Genomic DNA, 23,317 nt, shown 5'->3' with positions numbered 1-23,317 from the left:
GAGCATTACTTGATAGAAAAAAGAGTAAGCCATAGGGTAAGACCTTAGATTTAAGTATATGTTGTTTACTAATGTAAGTCAGCAAAAAACTGATAATTGGTCATTTGTGACAAAATCGCAGTAATACAAACAGCGCACAGGTGTTAAAATATTACTCGGCCTGTATTATTGGTGAATACCATTGTGACATTCGCATTAATTGTATTCTTTAGATCCACAGTAACCACTGTTAATTTGTGAGTACATGTTTTAAACTTGTCAAGGAGCAAATTACTGTCATGATTGATGATATGAAATTGATGATAATACGTGATTACGTGCTTCATAAAAATATACAACTCTATTTTTGATAATTATTAATCCATTAGGTAATTAAATGAAAGTTTTTATTGCCATTTGTGTTTTTTATCATGTAACTGCTCGTTTGAACGTACAAATTTTAAAATAGCTGTTAATAAAAATAGATTTGTCAAACTAATGACTTATGTCAGAAGACGGCACTGCTGTTTTTATTTTAAAAGGCCAATGAAAGCAAAAAATAGAAAATCATGTGCTAAATTGAATTTCACAGGATATATAGTGAAAATAGAATGTTCATTACATAATATTTACTTTTCTCTTTATTTTACGCCTCTGGTAGCAAAATAATTTCTACCTTCATAAAATCTACTGAGTACCATGTTCCCACGAAATTCCGGGTACAATTCATTCAAAAGGTGGTTTTACCCACCGAAAAGATGTCTCCCGCCAACCCCTGTAGGCATTGCAGGTATAATTTGAAGCAGTTAATATCAATTAATATCAAATAGACTGAACACAAAATTAAATTTTTACCAACCTAGAGAACAGGCAGGTTTTAGGAAAAACTTTAGCACTAACGACCACCTACACTGCATAAAACGAATTATAGAAAAATCTATCGAATACAACCGAAGAATGGTCCTGGCTTTGGTACACTTTCGCAAAGCACTTGATACGATAGAAATTAACACCATAATGAGAGCGTTGGAGGAAAGTCGTATAGATTAGGTACTCCAAACTGATAGCGAACATATACAATAATGCAACCATGACCGTCCGACTACACAAAGATACCAAATCTATTAAAATCAAAAGAGGAAAACAGGGAGACACGTTGTCTCCCAAACTCTTTACGGCAGTACTTGAACATGCTTTTAAACAATTGGAGTGGGACGCCAAAGGAATAAATGTCGATGGCGAAAGGCTCTCCCATCTACGATTCGCAGACGACACAGTTCTTATAACAGACAACTTAAAATAGATTAGAACAGTGGCGGCTCGTCAGAGGAGGCAAGGGAGGCTCAGCCTCCCCATAAATTTTTTACACACTCTACACTGTTTTGTTTATCATGAATCGCGAAAACAACAAGTGCAACTCTCACTATTATACAACGTGTAAATTCCATATTATCACTAATTATTCATACGTACGGAGCATTAGCATTAGAACGCTGATCGCGCCTCAGTTTTATTACATATTATTGTAGGCAGGACCCTGGGTTATCCCGAGATGCATGAACGGAGCACGGAGCCGAGAAGCCCAACAGTCTCCGTTGCTAATGCTCCGTGCAGCGCAGCAGGCGTTTAAGGAGACCCGGTCTCCTAACAGTGGCATCTACGGTGCCATCACACGCTGCGCGGAGAGATACCAAGGGAGGCAGTATAGCTTCTCGGCTCCGTTGCGTGGTTGCGTGCGTCTCGGGACAATGAATTTTAGGGTCCTGACTAAAAATAATGAAAAATCTAAAAGTGCGAATTTTGTTTTGAAATTTGGTATGTGGTGTTATAATAATATTTGGAACAACTTGCTCAAATAACTTTTTCCGATATCTCTAACTCAAAGCAAAATATCGGTAATTTATGGTGTTTTTGAATTCGCAGTAGGCCGCGTTTAGAATTAAAAAAATTCAGTTGAGTATCTCAAAAAAAATGTAGCTTCATTATGTATGGACTGCAAAACTTCAAATCTGTATTTATTTTGATATGCGAGGTATCTATTTAGGTACAAATAGATGGAATTGTTAACAAATAAACGACACAAACTTTGGTATTAAACTTTTACAATTAGACTAACTATTTTTAAAATGATATGATATCATGAAATTATGAATTAGGATTATATTATGAAATGTAAATAAAAAATGGTCAAAAAATGGGGCCTTAAATTACATTTTTTGGCGCATTTTTTTGCTAGTGCAAATTTGTCTAGATATTTTACAGTTAGGTATAGCCTCCCCTATTGTAAAAATCACGAGCCGCCACTGGATTAGAACTATGCTTACTGAGTTAGATGCAGCCTTGAGTAAGAAAGTTGGTTTAACATGAATTTTGGAGAGACACAATACATTGCAAACGTGGTACCAAGCGAAAATCCAAAAGTCGACGTCAACGAAATAGCATTGGTCCATAAATATAAATACTAAATTGCCAGGGACAATCAAACTGCCGAATTATAAAGAAGGATCACCTTAGCCTGAGCCGCATATGGAGCTCTATCAGACATCTTCAAGAGCAACTATCCAAATTATTTGAAAGAGAAGACGTTCGACCAATGTGTGCTTCCAGTCATGACTTACGGCGCCGAAACATTATCATTAACCCAGGCCACAGCAACCAAACTTAGAGTGGCCCAAAGAAGAATGGAATGGTCACTACTTGGACTGACTTTCAGAGACAGGTTCAGAAACGAAGAATTCAGAAGAAGGACAGGCGTCACAGTTGTCATAGAACGAGTAGCAGCATGGCTGAAGTGGAATTGGGCGGACCATGTAGCCGAGAGATGGAAGATGGACCCAAAAAATTACAGTGTGGAGACCAAGAGAAGACAGAAGAAGTAGAGGTAGACCACCTACACGATGGACAGACGACGTCAAAAGGATTGCTGGGAATTGCTTGCAGGAAGCCCAAGATCGACAAAACTGGAAGAAATTAGGGGAGGCCTATGTTCAACTTTGGATACAGTAGGCTAGATGATGATGATAATGAGGATGATGAACATCAATTGAGATTCCAGCGAGATCTGGACGCCGCTTTATTACAAAATCATTGGCGCTATAAAATCACCTGTTTAAGCTACTTTGTGGATTCAATAGTGGTTCGTCTGTTTCTGCGCTAAATGGTAATAAGACTCCATTATAATTTATTTTTGTTGACTATCCTGTCCCATTTTTGTTGGTTAGCTTCGAATCGATTTTAAACAAATCTTCTACCACCGGAAGTTTGACAAAAATGACTCAAACTTAGTGAAATCGTATATCAATCAACGCAAAGTTACACGAAAAGTTCAAATATCGACTTACGAAGTCCAAATGGTTGTTAAAATAGTTTTTGAGGGATTTTATGTTTATAGAATATATACAAATTTTGTTCTCTATATATAGACATGCTTACGCAATTAAAATAAATTTTTAAATAGCCTTACCTATTTTTAAAAAGATTTCTGCATCTAATAACAACAACAAAAACTAAAACCGCAATTTATTTTACAACTTCAGTCTCACTCGACGATGTACTACTAGGTTAAAAAACCCCATTATCAAAAGCGTGTTAATATAATATTTATTATTCAGTATCTAGAAATCATTATTCATTTGGCACGATACGGATGAATTATGATAATGAAATACAACCGGGAATTTTTGTTCGAGAAGATACCAAAATATGTACTGCAATCATAATTTCGGGAATAAAATTATAATATAATGAATAAATTATTATTCGCAGAAAAAATCTGTATCTATTATTTATATAAATCTGCAGGATATATCAGTTCTATAATACCACATACCTGATATTTCCTACAGATTTATTTATTGTTTTTGGTCGAAATAATCACTGAATATACAGGGTGTAACAAAAATACAGGTCATAAATTTAATCTCATATTCTCGGACCAAAAATAATTCGATTAAACCTAACTTACCATAGTACAAATGTGCACATAAAAAAAGTTACAGCCCTTTGAAGTTACAAAATGAAAATCTATTTTTTCGAATGTATCGAAAACTATTGGCGATTTTTTATTGAAAATGGACATGTTTCATTCTTATGGCAGTAGCATCTTAAGAAAAAATTATAGTGAAATTTGGACACCCCATAAAAATTTTATGGGGGTTTTGTTCCTTTAAACCCCCCAAACTTTTGTGTACGTTCCAATTAAATTATTATTGTAGTACCATTAGTTAAACACAATGTTTTTAAAACTTTTTTGCCTCTTGGTACTTTTTCGATAAGCCAGTGTTTATCGAGATATTTTGAATATTTGTCGAATCCACCACATATTTGTATATGGTTAAGTACGATTATGGAGACTTGGTAATAACATGAACATTTATTTATGATTTACATATTTAGGGATATTTTGAACCATATTAAAAAAGAATTCACATCGCGATAAAAGCTGCCTTTTCGAAAAAATACAAAGAGGCAAAAAAGTTTAAAAAAAACTGTGTTTAACTAATGGTACCGCAGTAATATTTTAATTGAAACGTACACAAACATTTGGGGAGTTTAAAAGAACAAAACCCCCATAAAATGTTTATGTAAACATATTGAAAAATAAGCCTCAACTCGATAAAAACTGCCTTATCGAAAAAATACTAAGAGACAAAAAAGTTTTAATAATATTGAATTTAACTAATGGTACCACAATAATAATTTAATTGAGACGTACACATAAGTTTGGGGAAGTTTAAGGGAACAAAATCCCCATAAATTTTTTATTGGGCGCACAAATTTCACTATAATTTTTCTTTAGGATGTTCCTGCCATAAGAATACCACATGTCCATTTGCAATAAAGAATCTCTAATAGTTTTCGATATATTCGAAAAAATCGATTTTCATTTTGTAACTTCAAAGAGCTGTAACTTTCTTTATGTGCTACTAAGTGTTTTCTTCTTGTAGCTTTCTTTATGTGTTTATGTTGTACTAAGTTAAGTTAGGTTCATTCGAACTATTTTTGGTCCCAGAATATGTGATTTAATTTATGACCTGTATTTTTGTTACACCCTGTATATGTTACGGACAATGATGTAAATTGGCCATTGACGTTAAAGACCGGGTATTGTCGTGAATGTCCATTTCCCCTGGTTATTAGCGACAATGCCCAGCCATTAACGAAAAAAAAAAATTAGCTATTGGCCAAAATCAAATGGCCAATATTGATAATTAAATAAAATTAGGTATGGTATCCTATTATTTTTTTTTTATATAAGATAGCTTTTGAAGGCTAATCATTTTTATTTTGGCAAGATAGTGAACCATGACATTTTGTAATAGTAGGGGAGCAAAGTATGCTAAATGTGCAGTCACTCGAGCGTTATGGGGGACCTATTGGGTTGTGAAGAGTAGGTCCTAAAACCAAAAAAAGTTAAGTAAGTTTTCCATTTTAGTGGGCGCTTGCCATTTTTAATTTAATTTTCCATTTCCAACAATCGTTTTTTCCGATTATAACGCCATCTATCCATACTTCGAAAAAATGTTTCGAATAAAAGTTACTTATTTTTACGTAAGGAATCCAAATCTGCAATAAAAAATGGGGGCTCCTATTTAAGATGTTAAAGTAACCCCCCACCCCACCTCCGTGGGGGTCGTGTTTGGTGCCATTCGATAGATTTTTCAAAAATATTGAATAAGTATATTTTACAGTTTTTCGATCTCATGTTCATTTCGCAAAATATCGCAGGATTCGTATTTAAAATATTAAATTTACCCCCCACCCCTCTCCGTGGAAAGTCGTGTTTGGTATCATTCGATAGATTTTTAAAAAATATTGAGCTCATATTTTTTAGTTTTTCGATCTCTCATTCATTTCGCGAAATATTCGCTTTTTTCTTGTGAAACTTTGCGACTCGCCCATTTCCTTACGCCCGCCCGGCTTAAATCGTCAGATTTTTGAAATACATATACACTCTTTTGCATGTACTTAACTTATCTTAATCTGTTTTAGATAAGGTGAGTTTTTTAAGGATAGATTTTGTTTTCGGGCCCCCTTAACGAACTCCCCTGTGTTAAGAGCCAATATATGGTATAAGTACATCTGCAGGGTACCAGGTTTCTCCCCATATGATGATCTGACGCGCTCGAGTAACTGCGAAAATCCCCGCTTGGGCTCCCCTACCATAACACTTCTTACATAAATTTACTACGAGTAATTTCAGCACGAGCACAGAAATGAAGCAAATAATAAACATAACCTATCTTTTGGTCTAAATTTCAACATTGACCGATTAACAACGGGCATTGTTGACATTGACTAATTCAACAGGCCATTGTCGACAGTAACGAGAGTAATCCCAGATGACTTTTGCATGATGGCCGGTTTTGATGTTTAATCGATATAGTTATCAATATTGTATACCTACCTAATTACTAAATCTGTAAAGTTTTGATTTATTTTGTATGAATATAATTGCGAAACACTACAGAATTTTACTTTTTGACATAAATTTTATTAATAATATGATAAATTTTGTACAATATTTTTAATAATTTAGGGCCGGTTGTTCGAACGCTAATCAAAAATGATCATTATCAAATATTTCATTACTGTCACAACTGTCAATGTCAACTTTGATTGGGTTGCTGAAAACATAATTATTGATTACAATTATGAAATTAGTTAATCAATTATGTTAATAATTGTTATGTTAATTAATTAACTAATCTCATAATTATAATTAATTATGTTTTCAGCAACCCAATCAAAGTTGACATTGACAGTTGTGACAGTAAATAAATATTTGATAGTTAACATTGTTGATTAGCGTTCGAACAACCGGCCCTAAAGTAAATAAATTTTAATTTCACTCAAATAAATAATCGATTGCAGCCATTGACCACTTACATTCAATCTCGGTTAATTTGATTAATTATCGCGGCAGGTAAAGTAACATTCTTCTTTCAATACAACAAAGTGTTACTTTACTGCCGAAAATGAGGGCAAATGAGTACAATAATGAATGATTTTAGTGACGTTTGGCGATAACAAATTATTTTAAACAAATTCGCAAAAATATGTAATTTTTTCACTTCGTACAAATTTTTTTTTTAGATCCGTTGGGCCTTTTTTCTCTAAAATTGACTGTTGTCGAGTTATTAGCGACTTAAAATTTGAAAAACGCCAAAACAACCATTTTCAAGGTTAATAACTCGGTTAAAGATAATTATTGTGAAAGTCGAGCGAGCGGCCGTGGAGTAACGGCATAATCGCTGGCCTCATACGCCAGTGCACGTAGGTTCGAGCCCTGCTAAAGACAAACCATTTTCATTTCCAATAATGACACGAGCCGTCTCACCGTGCCTCGGAAAGCACGTTAAGCCGTCGGTCCCCCTGGGCTAGTGTACATCGACACTAGTTACTGAAACAGGGTTAAAGATGTAATTGGCGCCGGAACTGTCCGAAAAGCAAAAATGCCATACGATATTATATATTATGAAAGTCAGAAACTAAAAAAAAATCAAAGATTAAAGCTACCTCTATAAGATCCTGAAGAATTTTTTATCATTATTTCATTAATAAGATACTATTTTTAATTATCAACAATGAGCGCTAACCGTGTATTGAGGCGGCCGTTAATGTGAGTGCGAGTGAGAGTCACCATTGGACGGCTGGAATGGTGCATCTCTTTAGCACTCACAATTGACGGCCGCCTAATACGCACTTAGCGCTCATTGTTAATAACTAAAGATAAAGCTTAGTAATAAAATAGTGACAAAAATTTCTGCTGGATCTTGTAGAGGGGGCTATAAACTTTGATTTGGTCACTTTCTGACTTTCATAATAATGGATTTTAACCGAGTTATTAAGTCTTGAAAATGGCTATTTTCGCATTTTTCAAATTTTAAATCGTGTATAACTCGACAACAATCAATTTTAGAGAAAAATCACAAAAACCTTTTTTTTTGCTCAGAATAACCCAAATGATCTAAAAAAAAATTGTTCGAAGTGAAAAAATTATTTTTGTGAATTTGTCTAAAAAAATTGTTTAAACAATTTATCGATCAAGGTACTGCCTGGCACTCAGTAGATTTGTTATAAGGACCTCTTTTTGAGTAAGTTTGTGCAAAAAATTCGAATCGGAGTAATTTACCTAACGGGGGCGACTATACAGCCTAGACTAATTTGAACATATTCAGTAACATTTAATTTCTAGAATCGGCTGTTTGTGTGAATCAGAATCAACTTTTACTAAATGGCATTGGGAAGAGTATACTTTTCCTAGTTGGAGTCTACTTTTACTAGTAAATGTTGAATATAAATCTTTATTTTATATTTATAATCAACTTTTACTGAAACCAGCCGTTAGAGTTGACTCCAACTAGTTGGAGTCAACTCCAACTGGATAATCAACTTGAACTGTAACATAGATACTAACGCATAATAATATTATGCGTTAGTATATATGTTATATATTATATATAAAAAACGTGATGGAGGTACATAGTTTCCAAAACAAGAGAAAAAAATTCTGAAACTTAGACTTTTTGTTATATATTATGCTTTAGTATATATACTTCGAGAATTTAGCAAAAAATTGAAAAAAAAAAAGTTGACTAACGTACCATCTATAAAGGATTTTTGAATTTGAGACGTATTACCGAATAGCCCGCAATACATCTAAGTTTCAGAATTTTTTTCTCTTGTTTTGGAAAAAACCTCCATCACGTTTTTTTTTATATGTTATGCTTTATTATATTTACTTTGAGAATTTAACAAAAAACTGAGAAAAAAGTTGACTAACGATCCATCCATAAAGGATTTTTGAATTTGAGACGTATTACCGAATAGCCCGCAATACATCTAAGTTTCAGAATTTTTTTCTCTTGTTTTGGAAAATACCTCCATCACGTTTTTTTTATATGGTATGCTTTATTATATTTACTTTGAGAATTTAACAAAAAACTGAGAAAAAAAGTTGACTAACGTACCATCCATAAAGGATTTTTGAATTTGATACGTATTAACGAATAGCGCGCAATACATCTAAGTTTCAGAATTTTTTTCGCTTGTTTTGGAAAATACCTTCATCACGATTTTTTTATATGTTATGCTTTAGTATATGTACTTCCAGAATTTAACAAAAAATTGAAAAAAAAAGTTGACTAACGTGCCATCCATAAAGGATTTTTGAATTTGAGTGGCATTATCTACTCACCGTCAATACATCGCCCGTTTAAATTTTTTTTCCAAACATATATAACATATATAACATTTTTCTTGTCAATATTATCTGTTTTATTCATTTTTGATAAATTTATACCAAATTTTTGTGAAAATATGAAAAAAAAATTTATGGATGGCTAAGGTAACACCGGTCCATTTTGTTCCAACGGTGTGGGTTTTACGGTTCTCTCTCTCTTTACGGGTCTGTTTTTCAGGCACGTCCTCAATCTCCCAATCAAAAATTTGTGGCTTCTGAGTATTGGTCAATACTACTCCTACATATATGTCTGAATTTTAAAAATCGGTTATACCATTCAAAAGTTACCGAGTTCTGAAATTTGATTCAATTTCTATTTAAGCAGAAAATGTTTGTGGGTATGTATGTGTGTGGAATAGTTACACCGTTCTGAATTTTTTTCTATGTTTCACGAGGGATTCGGGACCTATTCAGAACCGGTATAGTTTGACATTTTAGCACCCATAAGTCAGTTGTAGAACTGGATAGGTACAACAGGGCATATTTTTTGAGTGAATATGTGAAGTTTAAAGAGAGATATGAAAACCGCAAATACACCGAATCAATAGCACTTGAGTTCAGCTTTCAAACGGTGCCTAAGCAGTCAGGATCGGACATACATACAGCCCAGTATAGCCGAAAACTGAAAAATCAAGCTTTGAAAATTTTGATTTTTCGACAATTACTCAAAATTTCCACTTGCAAATTTCGCCAATAACTGAGTGTTTGTATAAGGACTCCAGACGTGTCTAACGGTGTATACCCCAGACCTGGGAAAATTCGAATTTTTAAGTTATAGGTCTCATAATTGTTATCAACTCCATTTCCTATGGGAAAAACGGGTTTTCAAGCTCAATAAATTCTATACCTTCCAATATCATATTTGACCTTACGTGCATCAGATGCTACGTGTAAATACCTTTCAACCGCGTGTTTAGTGATCAAAATCGGTTAAACCGTCTAGAAGTTATCGAGCTTTAAAATTATAATCCACTTAACCATTATGGCCGAAATGGTCTATTAGTTACGACGCTAAACTTCGAATGAACTGATAAACTGATCGAACAATCCGAGTTTATTTGCCAGCCGCCCCAATATATTTTTTAATCTATTCCCAAGAGAAAAAAAATATTGGGATTGCTGGGATATGAACTCGGATTGTTCAATCACGAATTACTCGGATAATGGCTCAGTGCTTTACCTAACGCTCAACGTGTAATCGAGAAACATTACTTTTAAGTTCATATACAGTGCGGTGGAATAAGTGTTGTCCCCCCTGTTAACTTGTTTATTTTAAGAATATAAGAAAAACGCTCGGACAAGTCGCTTTTTAAACTAACCATAGTATATTACAGCATCAACGTTTCGAACTTTACGCGATCCCTCTTCAGGTGACAGCCATAACTTTGATTTTTTTAAATGGGAAAGTACATCATGTGACATCTCATTTAAAAGCTCTTAAAATACTGATTTCAAAAATGTATAATACTTTTTAATCGTTTTTGAGATCGTAGGCGCAAAATTTCGGTCGAATTCTTTCTAAATGCAATAATATTTTTCGAATCCTGAAAAAACTAATAAATATTTTTGAAAAATTTAAACGCAGAATGAAATATTACAGTATTCTCGATGGTCCAAAGTCCCTGAGAACTCCTATAATGTTTATTTTAATAAGTCACAGTGGCGACAAAAGAGAAAATTTAGTGTGATTTTTAATTTCAAATATATCATTCAAAAGAAACTTTCTGTTTATTCTAAAGGACTGTTAGCCCTCGTTAATAATCTGATCTTTCATTCTGCGTTTAAATTTTTCAAAAATACTTATTAGTTTTCTCAGCATTCGAAAAAAATAAACGCGTTTAAAAAGAGTTCGACCGAAATTTTGCGCCTACGATCTCAAAAAGGATAAAAGTATTATACATTTTTGAAATCACTATTTTAAGGGCTTTTAAATAAGGTATCACATACTGTACTTTCCTATTTAAAAAAATCAAAGTTATGGCTGTCACCTGAAGACGGATCGCCCAAAGTTCGAAACGTTGATGGTATAATATACTATGGTTTGTTTAAAAATCGACCTATCCGAGCGTTTTTCTTATATTCTTAAAATAAACAAGTAAACAGGGGGGGGCAACACTTATTCCACCTCACTGTATATTTAACTTTTAGAAAACTTTGAAAAACTGATACAAGAATGCTAAATATCTTACCTTTACAGATGCTCAAAAACACTAAGAACTGAAACCGTTCTAAGCCCACTCTGTCCAAGAACGAATATATGTACGTTATTTTGCTAAAACAAAAAAAATAAATTACTTAAATTACCATTCAAACGACCTTTATTTAAATTTAAGCTTTATTAAAATAGATCTACCGAAAGGGAGAATTCGTCAAAGTGAAAAGAGAGAACGGTCTAATTAGACTAACAAAAATCTTGAACGAAAGTAATTAGCGCCGGATAAAGGGACAGGCATGCGGGGCGACTGCCCGGGGCCCCAAGTTTTGGGGGGCGTCGATATAAACCTACAAGATTTTTTACATTCATTATTTTTGTTAGATTTTATAAAGTACGATTGACAATTTTTCATGAGACATTGGTGGAATAATAATTATTCCATGATCAATTCATTGGAATATATATGTATTATTTGAAATAAAACTACATACATATTTGCATAGTCAGAACTCATAACTCAAAAAATAAATTATGTAATTGATAAAAACAAAAATTTACTAATAAAAATAATGAAACCTAAGAATTTTAAGAATTTTTATAGCTTTTGTCACACAACATTGAATCAGAAAACTTCTTTTTCTACGGTGGTGCTAAAACAGCCACTTTCCCGCACGCATTTCCTTTCCGAAAGTTGCAATTTCCCGCACTAGTAGAATACCTTGTAATATGGCTTTATAATATATTATCTATAATACATGCAATTAACTAATATTTAGATATTATATACTAATTTATTTCAAATGTATCTTATTGTGTTCATGTTTTAATGAAATTAAAGAGATTATTTCATTGATAGGAAATTCTGACCAATAGCTACAGAAATCTAAATTAAACTGATAATTTTTGATAATTTCCCGTCGTCAAGTATATTACGTCAGATGCCCTTCGTTGCTACGAAAAAATACATTCAGTGACATTAATGACAATTAATGTTTTTTTTTCTCTCTGATTCTGGCCTTGGTTTAGAACTAGAACCTTTAGCCACGTGATTGTATAACTTATCACTAACTCAGGTGTAATGTGTAGTGTGTGTGTTGAGTAAGTGTCTTGTTACTTTTGCAAAGTCGACGTCATTGTCTTTGCAAAGAGACGCTAATTGTATCCGAAAATTAATGTTTTAAAAATTATAAAAGTGATGACTTTCAACCGTCAAATATTTATAACAACTGTGTGTTTAATTGTACTAATTTGTACTTACATAAATAAATTATAATAAAATTTTGGTTTTGAACAGTTTTATTCATGAAATAATCGTAACAAATTGCACTCGATCTCCAAAATTAATATAGAATTTTAGAGCTCTTGTGCAATTACTACTGATAATTCGTTGAAATATAATTATTTTGACATAATATTCACAAGTCAAATCAGTAGACAATAACAATGGTTTTGTATCGTCGTCATGGAAACCAGTCTTGCATCAGTGATACATTTGCAAAATGCCACGAATTGCTCAATTACATTTAATATTACCAAGCAATACGTAACGACATTCTTGTTTTTCCAAATGATTAAATTTGCATACATTTTTGTATTACGTATTGTTGTATGTTGTATTTCCTCGTAAATAAAAATTGATAAAAACGGTCGGCAGTAGAAAAAATATTGTTCCTAACTCATGCGGAAAGTGTCTTTCTGCATGAGTCGACTGCATTCGCGTTAACGGCAGTCGCGTGTCGGAAAGTATCGCTTTCTACACTATTTAGAAGATCAAATTTATAAATTACAAATATCAACAAAATTATGAATAGTCATTGATACTAGATAATACTAGATGACTACCCGTCATTTTTTGGCTTTTTTACTATTTTTTTAATTTGCGGTAAATTGTACATTCTTGTTGTAAATGTGTGTCACCCTGTAAATCCTTTCAAATGTGATAACCAGACCGACATGAATGGAGATATCGACCGGAAATATGTACGAATTATGGGAAGATTAAATCTGTAATTATTAAACACCACGTCTAACGACTATATTTTCTGTATAATGAGTGATATAAAAACTAAATTGCAGTTTCATTGTTTTATTAGCATTTTTTACAGTTATTACAATTTCTCATTTTTATATCACGGCTGTTTTTTATCTGAGGTACATATTTTAAACTTTCAAACCCTCAGTAAAAAAAGTAGGTACTGTAAGTGACAGAAACGAAGATCAAGGGCAATTAAATAATTTTAGTTAATTAAATAATAATAATAATAATTGATTAATTATTAAATAATAATTATTGCTTAATTAAATAATTAAGCTATCACCAATCTTAAGAAGCCGAAACAAATTTTGCTACACTTCAGAAATGGTTTCAGATTAATAAGTTCACCTCTTAAATGTAGATAAAACAAAATACAGTCGGAAAAATGAAAGATTACCCATGAACGATCACATCAATCACTTATTTTGTATTGTTTGTTATTTATAGAAAGAGACAGCAAATACAAAATAAGTGAAAATAAAATAAAAATTTTATTTTTAATTCAGTTGCAATGCGGAGGCAAAACAATCTCACTTTTCAATTAGAATACGGAGCGCAGTCCAGTCCCTTGAATCGCGATTTTCGGCTCTTATTGGAGCCTCATCGGAAAGAACGTAGGCTTGTTCTCCATATCCCAATTGATCCGTATTGAGAGGTTCTCCCACCCACTGCAACTGAAGTGAAAATATTAGGTGACTAGCGTCATCTGGCAATTAAAAGATGAAGTTTTCGATCCTAATAGCATTATTAATAATATTTAGAAAATATTAAAATATTACTAAAAGATTTTTAAATCGAAAACTTATTGGTCCATTTCCTTGGTAACACCTCCAAGGCTTCTAAAATTTGCAAGCCAAATGGATGCTGAAGCGAAGAAGACAAGAGGGATTTCAAAAAACTTACAATTCACGACCCCGTCTGTTCAGCTGGTAAATTCCAAATAACCAAAAATAAAAAAAAATTATTTTATTTTTATATTGGTCTTTACTCCTTCGAGTAACTAGGTCCATTTTCTGTTGGAATTTACCAGCTGAACAGACGGGGTCGTGAATTGTAAGTTTTTTGAATTCCCTCTTGTCTTCTTCGCTTCAGCATCCATTTGGCTTGCAAATTTTAGAAGCCTAGGAGATGTTACCAAGGAAATGGACCAATAAGTTTTCGATTTAAAAATCTTTTAGTAATATTTTAATATTCCTCGTTCATGGGTATCTTTCATTTTTCCGATTGTATATGCCCTTTACATCGTACGTACCTAAGTAACCTTCCAAATCTTGGTTCATTAAAAATTGATGAAAAAATGATATTTAAGATACATACGAGATTAAAAATCTAGGTATAATAATTGATAAACATTTACGATGGAATACAAGCAAATAATATAGTAATTCAATTAAGAAGGCTCATATACAGATTCAAATTTCTAAAACAATTTTTAGGAATACATTTACGAATTCTTTATTATGGCACTTATACAATCTCAACTTATGGTCTAAGAGCTAGCAACGTTTTCGAGAAACTATTTTAAGACAGCTGATTCTTTCATATATTGTTCCCTATACTTCCTCGAACACCGTACCGGCCACCTGGCTGCTGATACAGGTTGAGTTCATTACTGCGCATCACACCTGTACAGGTAAATACAAAATCAGCGTGATCGATTAGTGTGTTAAAGCTTAGTAGATCCGCTATAGTAATAGATAGCAATAAAAGTTAATAATAAAACTTGTAGCCAACTTTCAGCTTCAAATTAGTTGAATGTTACAGGGTGTTCGACGTCATAGTGGCAGACCAAATTTTGTTTTTTTAAATGGAACACCCTATATTTTATTTTATATTCGAAATCCTGTTAACTTCTCCATCACAAAAATATAAAGGTTTGTTATGTTATACAGGGTATTTACAAAGTTATAACCAATGGTCTACGAAAATCGTAATAAGTTCAGCTCCCTGTATAAATAAAAATAAGCACAACAGCAATGGTTTATTGGTGCCATATTTTTTTGTTGATTGTCAAAATTTATAAAAATGGTTGATATTGCTAATTTTCTTTATATCGAATACAGGATGAGTCAAAACGCAACTACATTATTTTCTCAGTAATTTTAAATAGAACACCTTAATTAATAACTTACTATGAAAAATGAAAATATCTCGAAAACTAACAAATTTAGGCATAGGGAATATTATACAAAAATTAAAGTACAGTAATGATACTTTTCGATGGTGATATAAAATACAGGGTGTTCCATTTAAAATTTCTGAGAAAAGAATGTACTTGCGTTTTGACTCACCCTGTATTCGATATAAGGAAAATTAGCAATATCAACCATTTTTATAAATTTTAACAATCAACAAAAAAATATAGCACCAATAAGCCATTGCTGAACTTATTACATAACAAAGCATTTTTTCATAAAAAATTGGTATCATATATAACATAACAAACCTTTATATTTTTGTGATGGGAAAGTTAAGAAAATTTAGAATATAAAATAAAATATAGGGTGTTCCATTTAAAAACACATAAGTTTGGTTTGCCACTATGTTATCGAACACCCTGTAACATTCTAACTAATTTCGTAATGTAAAGCTGAAAGTTGGCTACAATTTTTGTTATCAACTTTTATTGCAATCTATTACTATAGCGGATCTACTGAGCTTTATCACACTCATCAATCACCCTGTATATTGAATTTAAATTATTTTAGGACGAAACACTTTTTTGTCATTACTTTTTAAACCACAAAAATGTCTGGCAATTATAGTTCATATTTCTAATAATATTTAAAAAGTAATGTCAAAATAATTTTTCGTCTTACAATAATTTTAAATTCGATATGTTTACCTGTACAAATGTGCTGCGCAGTAATGAACGCAACCTGTATTAGCAGCCAGATGGCCGGTACTGTGTTCGAGGAAGCATAGGGAATAATATATTAAAGAACCAGTTGTCTTAAAATAATTTTTTTCCGACGTTGGTCCATTACCTATCGCCCTTTGAGGATGGGGTGGAATACGGAATAATTACTTGCATTTTATAAACATTATTCAGAAGTGGCTAAATCATGGGCGCCCATATAAAAATTTTTAGGGGGGGCAGACGTGTAGATGTTGCACATTACGTTTTGTATACTTCGGATGACAATATATAGTTTACCGCACCAGAAAAGCCAGGGAGGGGCACGCCCCCCCTGGCGTGCCCCTCCCTGGCCCTTATATTGAAAAAAAAATAATTTTAATTCAAAATCAAAATAATTTGGTTAAATTCAGAACCGCCAAAAGTTTAATCCGTTTAGTTAGTTGATCTTCGCACATGATGACACATGGTCTCCGTGGGTAAAAGTTTAAGGTGAATGAATTTCAATACTAACTGCGCTGATGAGCGGGTTCGAACCCCAATGGAAACTTTTATTTTTTTATTTTTGTTATACATTTTATGATTGTAAGTTTATTTATTATATAATTTTTTTTTCAGAAAATACGTATTTAGTTAAAAAAATTTCCTACATTGTTCAGAAATTATTTGTGGCATCTTTTAATGTGTTTGTGTGTGTTTTATTATTTTATTATTTTAATTTTTGGCACTGTTTTAATAAAAAATTTTGAGAAGTAGTAAGTATTAAAATTAGTTTAATATCTAAATAAAATATAAATGAACTTTGTTTATAGCTGCGTCACTGCAGCATCCATGTGCTTGCAATTTGTAGAAGCCTTGGAGGTTGTCACCAGGAAGTGTACCAATAAGTTTTCAATTTAAAAATCTTTTAGTAATATTTTTAATATTTTCAATATTATTAATTTTACTATTAGGATTGAAAACAAAAAACAAACTTCATCTTTCAACTGCCAGATGACGCTAGTCACCTAGTACCTTCACTTCAGTTGCAATGGGTGGGAAAAGCTCTCGGTGCTGGTCAATTGGGGTATGGAGAACAGTGCCTACGTTCTCTCCGATGAGGCTCCAATAAGAGCCGAAAATCGCGATTCAGGGGACTAGACTGCGCTCCGTATTCTAATTGAAAAGTAAGATTGTTTTGCCTTCGCATTGCAACTGAATTAAAAATGGTATACATTTTTATTTTATAAATAAACTGTTTAAAGTATATTAATTTCGTTGAAATCATATAATAGAAGTATAACTTCTTACGTGCGTACAAAGTACACACACATTATTTTTATGTTTATTTAGTATTCAGTTTGTTGCTTGCAAATTTATATTACAATGTAAACTGTCTAAATAAACATTATTACTACATCCTTTTATGTATCCTTATTTTCGTAGCGATTCGACTGGAAGGCTTCTTTACAGTAGCGCAGCGATGTTCCAACAAAAATTTACTAACAATAACAGTTAACCCAAAACAAATATTTTCATAAATATTCCGGAAAACTGGAGTCGACTATGGGAAAAACAAAAGTTTTGGTCCTTCAAGTATGAGGGTTGGATCGACGTGCTAGCACACGTCATTCGGAAAACGATTTAAATATGCTAAAAATTTCGATAATTCTCCTCGGAATATGGATAAGTTAAAACGACTACAAAAATTACAACAGATACGAGCATTTTTAAATAAAATAGGCTTTTTTGAAAACGGTGTGTGGCTTATTGGCTTATGTAAGGCTAAGGCCACACGGGCGATAATTTACGGCGCCGTAAGAGCAGTAAACCTGATGAGGCATTGGTTGACTAACTCCTATTTCATCTACAATTGATGAAGGAGTTAGTCAACCAATGGGTTTACTGCTCTTACGGCGCAGTAAATTATCGCCGGTGCGGCGGACTGTATTTAGAGGACCTTAAGCTAGCAGTGACTAAAATAAAGTGTCAAATACTATTCACTTTTTGGCAACAATATTTTAGTCACATGTTTTACTAATTCTTTAACCATGTTCTATCATGGCTGCAAGATTAAGTGAAAGAGAAAATTGAAATTACACGTCTTTTGGAATATAATCCTAGAAGTGTCAAAAGATTTTTTCAGAGAAGACAGATCGTCTTCTTTTAGCTGCGGTACAGTGAACAAAAATAATAAAATATTGTGCAGTGAGTGTTTTTAAAAAATAATCGTCTACATCTACAATAAGCAAGAATGACCAAATCATCAAATCTACAAATCATTATAACATTAAATAAATTAATCCTAATGACGGTTTGACAAACTTCTATTTATATTTGATTTCCAATATACTTGGGGTGCAGAATGTTCCACACTCTTAAAAATATATAGAGCACTTAATAGATCAAAAATTGACTATGCTATATTATATTATTAGTTTATTCCTGTGTCAAGAAATCTTTATTGAAACAATTAGATACTAACAACAATAGAGCTTCAAGGCCCGTTCTTTTTGCATGGACAAGGCTAATGGAAAGCTTTTATGTTGAATCCAAGGAACCTCCTTTGGAGATTTGAAGAAATTTTTTAAGCTAAAATTACTACGAAAAGATAGCAGCACAGAAAGTCTTATTGCCGAAAAAAATATGTTATCATTTCTTAACTATTATAATTGTCACCTTTTCCTTCTTCCTTAGCTTTTCCGTGTGTGTCTTCTTCACTTAAACCTTTCTCTTTTAAGTCCTCTGCCACACATCGCTTCCAGCTAAACCAGCAAGCCTCCATCCTGTGGGCAATTTCTCTATCTAGTGTCTAATTTTCCGTTATGTAGAAGTCAAGGTATTTAAATTCCCTACTCGTTCTAGTTTTTCTCTTCAAGCAATTCGATGTCTCCAACCATTCCCGTTTCTCCCAACCACATATACAGGGTGTTTGGTAAAAAATGGGCCATAGGTTCCTGAGGTTAAAATAGGCCGATTTAAGCTAACTTACTTTAGTACGAAAGTTGATAATAACCGAAATATAGGGTGTCAAAGTTAAACTTTTTTTTTATTTATCATTGAATATTTCCTGACAGGCATGAGATATCAACACGAAATTTGGTATGTGGGGGTTTTTTGGGACTAGAAAACTAAATTCCCTACCAAAAATTATGTGTTGCCCAGAGGGCGCCACATACGCCTTTTAGCACTCATTTAATACGTTCAATTTTTTTTATCCGTCACTCAGTATAATTTTGACATTAAAATTTTTATTCCCCTATTAGTTTTACTTAAAAAAGGTGTATTGTCGAAGCGAAGATCGGTGGAATATGCGCATTTTATCAATGAAATTCGATATTTTTAAGATATTCCAGAAGCCGCTACAGATAATATGTTTTAACGGCCTATTAATCATTCAGAATTACCTAACGGATATTAGTACAGTTAAAATAATTAAGACGATAACCGGACAACATTGATTTAATGAGTAAAATTTAGTTTTTTTTTTACTTTAATGACAAAAAAAGCAAGCCCATTAGCAGAACCCAATTAAAAATTATTTTGCACATCATATTTGAAACATTATTTGGTTGAAAAATCTCATTTTTGTTGGCAAAAAAAATATATTAATTTGTTTGGACTAAATTACATTTGTGCTTATCTTAAAAAGGATATGTTACTATCAACATTCGCACAGTGTTGCCAAACTGGATTTTGTTATTTTGGGTGTAAATTTTTTCCACGGATCTCCGAGGGTACTATACCTCTTTCATCTCCCTAAACTCAACCGTTTTCGAGATAAACGCAATTTAAATCTGTGGTGCAACATAATTTTTAACATAATATTGTAGTTACACCAGAAAAATAACTTAAAACCATAAAATTATTAAATAATGTATCGCAAATTTCTTCAAATGAAATTTGCGATGCAATTACATAAATTTGAGAACTGGCACAATTATTATAGTTTTAAGTTATTTTTCGGGTGTAACTACAATGATATTATGCTAAAAATGATTGTGTATCGCAGATTTAAAATGCGTTTATCTCGAAAACGGTTGAGTTCAGGCAGATGAAAGAAGTATACTTTTTTTAAGTAAAACTAATAGAAGAAAAAAAAATTTAATGTCATAATTATACAGAGTGAGGGATAAAAAAAATTGAACGTAATAAATGAGTGCTGAAAGCCGTATGTGGCACCCTCTGGGCAACACATAATTTTTGGTGGGAATTTAGTTTTCTCGACCCAAAAAACCCTCACACACCCCTGTCAGGAAATATTCAATAATAAATAAAAAAAAAGTTTAACACTCTTTAAAGTATGACACTCTGTATAAAAGTTTAAGTATGACACTCTGTATCTCGGTTATTATAAACTTTGTACTATGTGGCCTTTCGCTAAGGGCTTATAATTAAAAGTGACAAATGCATGCTACGCTCTTCAAGACCTACACGATATACATGTACACAGCCAACAAGAGGGCTAAGGTCAATTATTGCTTATGTCATGATGCACCAATAATCAAATCTAAAAGTTTTGGACGTAAGGGTGTATCGAGGAGCAGACTGTGGATCGGATCACCATGGCCGGGGTGCCATGAAACCATCGCAAAGGTGTTTTAAATTTGGATGTCTAAAGAATGAATGCTGTAGGCCTAAAACTACAAAATATTAGAAAATAAAACAAGACGGGGGAAGAACCATACTGTCAAATAAAAGACGGTATACAGTATACATAATGCAGCAAAAGAGCCCACAGGGTATTGTTACAAGACTTGCCTTTTCTAATTTGCTTTTTAATTTATGTTCTTTTAGGCATTAATGTTTAATTTTAGTTGACTTTATTTATTTTTAATAACTTACATATAAACAAATGAAAAACACTGAATTTATATCCTTTATTTTACAAACTACGATATCTAATTTATTTTACACGTTATTACACTAAATCTAATAATTTATCTAATTACAAAATATACCGTGCACGTTACATATCAAACTAAACCGACGTTTTCAAATTCACAACTGAACTGCTAATTCCAAAAATCCCTTAAAGAATTTACTCCAAAAGTCGAGAAGAAATAGAACATCATAAATCATAAAAAAGGTTACATGGTAAACAAATTCGGGTCTGTTAGGCCAGGAGCCGAAAACAGTCGGTGGGCTAATTATGTCATAGTATAAAAAAGATCCGGAATGGTGGTCACAAGAAATTAGAGAGACAGTAGATACCAAAAAGAAAGACTGTTAAGTATACTGTAAATTTTGGCGAATGTTTTGTAATAAACTATTTTGCCGGCCTTTGTCCTGGTGAATTCCTCTAGCATTTTAGATATTTGGGAGCTACCCACTTTCTTGTAGCCGTTCTTATTACTGCCTTTGCAACGCCGCAGAAGGGTTCCGAGCCAATGAATATATTGCTTGTACGTTATACCGGGTGTCCACTTATATTTTCCCCAATTTTAACTGCCTATAACTTCTAAACGGCTCAAGATAAAAATATGCGGTTTTCACTGAAATATTTTATTTTAGTAAAAGTTTTGTCTGAATGGATTGAATTTTTTATATCGCTTTCAAATACGAAATAAAATATGGCAGATTTTTGAAAAAAATGTTGTTGACTTTTTTAATGGAACACCCAGTATATTCTTTTGTAAATTGAAAGAAAAGTCATTTACCTATCTAGCGATATAAAATTTTTTAAAATCGGTTGTCAAATCACTGAGTAATTAATTTTTAAAGTGAGAGGTGCAACGTGGATATCACATACCTAAATAACATAACTAACCAAGTTACGTGATTTCCACATTGCATCTCCCATTTTAAAAATTAATTGCTCAGTCATTTGACAACCGATTTTAAAAAATTTTATATCGCTGGATAGATAAATTACCGTTTTTTCAAGTTTTTAGGTAAGTGACCATTTTCTATGTCGCTTTTAAATAAAAAATGGCGGATTTTTGAAAAAAAAAGTTGTTGACTTTTTTTATTAAAACACCCAGTATATTTTTGTGGATCTTGAAAAAACGGTCATTTACCTATCCAGCGATATAAAAATTTTTAAAATCGGTTGGCAAATTACTGAGCAATTAATTTTTAAAATGAGGGATGCAATGTGGAAAACACATAACAAAATATCAATTTGCTCAGTTATGTTATTTAGGTATGTGATATCCACGTTGCACCCCTCATTTTAAAAATTAATTACTCAGTGATTTGACAACCGATTTTGAAAAACTTTATATCGCTGCTTAGGTGAATGATCTTTCTTTCAATTTTCAAAAAAATATACTGGGTGTTCCATTAAAAAAAAGTCAACAACGTTTTTTTTCAAAATTCCGCCATTTTTTTTTCGTATTTGAAAGCGATATAAAAAAATTCAATCCATTCAGACAAAACTTTTACTAAAATAAAATATTTCAGCGAAAACCGCATATTTCTATCTTGAGCCGTTTAGAAGTTATAGGTAGTTAAAATGGGGGAAAACATAAGTGGACACCCGGTACAATACATTACGATATTTGCTTTTATCTCCTCGATTAGATTTCTATTGGACTATTTCTATTAAGGTACGTATCCATACAAGGGTGAACTCCGCTCAGTGGATACGTCGGTGATCGCCGCTCGGCGTTCACCCTCTTCGATTCAACCGGTTTGCGGTTTATATGTAGGGGACCGCATGCCGTATCCATTTGAGCAGCTACACGGAGCAGGGTTCACCCTTGTATGGATAATGGATACGTACCTTTAGACTTACCACGTAAGCCCCCCATTCGTACATCAATTGAAGGGATTATTTCAAAAACGACCAATGTCAGTTTTATGAAATTTTTAACTATTGGCACCACTTGATAGTAAATTAACATTTACATTCGTCAGAAACCTATCTTGACAAAAACCGCCATAGTCGTTTTTGCATAAACAACCAAGGTCGGTACATATTTTGTCAATAACAACCAATGTCATTTGACATTGGCAGTTTTTGCTCTTAATTCTGAATGTTTATTGGTTAGATAAATAATCGGATGTTCTGGTCAGAACAAAAACCATATTTGTGGTTTACTTCCAATATATGCTGGTGCATTC

The 23,317-nt window shown here is 32.7% G+C and overlaps 1 protein-coding gene across 3 annotated transcripts in view; it reads right to left on the bottom strand.

The window, feature by feature from the left end:
- The window catches only part of LOC114343583 (anion exchange protein 2), a 732,215-nt gene that overhangs the window by 585,578 nt on the left and 123,320 nt on the right, over nucleotides 1–23,317 (bottom strand). For all 3 annotated transcript variants that reach the window (XM_050650923.1, XM_050650925.1, XM_050650926.1), the window contains exon 2: nucleotides 11,413–11,495. The gene's annotated coding sequence lies outside the window, so the exon portion shown is untranslated. The remainder of the gene's footprint in view (nucleotides 1–11,412; nucleotides 11,496–23,317) is intronic.

The sequence above is a fragment of the Diabrotica virgifera genome, chromosome 5 (assembly GCF_917563875.1).
Source record: "Diabrotica virgifera virgifera chromosome 5, PGI_DIABVI_V3a".
In the NCBI taxonomy this organism is placed as follows: domain Eukaryota; kingdom Metazoa; phylum Arthropoda; class Insecta; order Coleoptera; family Chrysomelidae; genus Diabrotica; species Diabrotica virgifera.
This window is presented reverse-complemented; position numbering and strand designations above follow the sequence as displayed.